Here is a 1445-nt window from a genome sequence, read left to right as displayed (position 1 = left end):
TGAGGGAATTTTGTGTCCGTGTCAGCTGGAATTCCCAACGTAAAATCATGTGTTACCGGTTTAGCAATTGATTCATTATATTTTACTTAAACAGACGCTGCGCACTTCATACATTATTGTAGTGTACACGGATTTATTTTGTGCCATGCCCTTGGACGTGAAGAAAACAGACCTTAGAATTCGTGAGCTTGACTAATCTCCAAGCATCCTGATATGACAGCTCAGTAAAAAGTAAGTCTTCTTGCCAGTAGAAAGACCGAATTTTTTTCTACATACAGTATCTTATCATATTTATTATTATATTGTTTTGTAGCTTTGCTTGTAGGAAGAGATAAAAGTGTGCGATTCCTTTTTCATCTTAGAGGTTTTCGTGTTATTGTGAAGACGCTTGATTAAGGACGCTCAAGGCTGAAACCGGTGAATACCATTTCCGCAAATTTTATTCTAAGAAAGAGTTCAAAGACCAAGGTACATAAGCCACATGGCTAAGCTAAGAAAAGAAAAGAAGTCTATAAACATATACCCCCTTCAGTTAAGTAATTCTCAAAGACTATATAACGGCGAGTTTTACTTTACTGACTGATACCTGGGCGAGCGTATGGCGACATCTGGCACGGAGTTGTGATTACAGCAGTTGCCAAGAGTCTCAAGATACCAGAAGGCAACTCCGTACAGTGCATATCTATACCTGACCGAGGAACACCACAATTGATTTCTACTGTTATAATTCGCAAGCAAGTAAGTGCAGATAACTTAACTTTAGATTTCTCTTCGTTTAAGAACGTGTCTTCGACAAGTGGAATGTAGAAATATTCCTATTACTTAATATTTGCTTGTTATTGCCCGCTGTTGAAAACGACATGACAACAACCCTAATATGTGTTAAAAGATCGGGTTTTAAGTATAAACACGCGTTTTAGACGATAAGTTAACAAGCCAGGTGGTAGCTGGTGCGAGTTTTACGTGCATATATTGCCTTGTTATGTTCCGTGCTATGAATGAGCGCAGGCGACAGCGGCTGTCACGTCACAGTCAGGAGCTCGTGACGTCACAGCAGTTGAGGGAGGAATCGGCCGTATCTTTTCGCCTTGAGGAATCGTACAGGGGTGTCAACAGATTTTTCTCCATCCTTCCTTTTATTCATCTGTCCTTCTCTCTCCAAGTATACCCACTCACAGTTAAACAGTCGATTAAGGAAAACGTAATATGTAGATTTCTCCCCAGCCGAAGTTTCCAAACGTAACATGACGCAATATTTGTCTGACGTTCCTCGACCAGGTAAGACTTGCATTCTACTGTTTATCTTGGGCCGCTGCCTGATACCGGGAGAGGCCGGCACGAGGAACGCGAGGATGAATATTGACGATAACTTATTGCTATTTTCATGATGTGAAGAATTATTTTGAGGTGGTGAGAGAATTTGCTAAAGAGTATTGTCGTCAATG

At 40.7% G+C, this 1445-nt stretch overlaps 1 protein-coding gene across 2 annotated transcripts in view; it reads left to right on the top strand.

Moving 5' to 3' along the window:
• The first annotated feature begins 546 nt into the window (after window positions 1–546).
• Window positions 547–1445, top strand: part of LOC119585029 — a 7934-nt gene continuing 7035 nt past the window's right edge. The window contains exon 1 of one of the 2 annotated variants that reach the window (XM_037933644.1): window positions 547–738. The gene's annotated coding sequence lies outside the window, so the exon portion shown is untranslated. Of the gene's footprint in view, window positions 739–1057; window positions 1279–1445 lie in introns of those variants that run through there. The other variant, XM_037933645.1, reaches the window with a different exon arrangement.

Source organism: Penaeus monodon, chromosome 19 (genome assembly GCF_015228065.2).
Source record: "Penaeus monodon isolate SGIC_2016 chromosome 19, NSTDA_Pmon_1, whole genome shotgun sequence".
Lineage (NCBI taxonomy): Eukaryota > Metazoa > Arthropoda > Malacostraca > Decapoda > Penaeidae > Penaeus > Penaeus monodon.
This window is presented reverse-complemented; position numbering and strand designations above follow the sequence as displayed.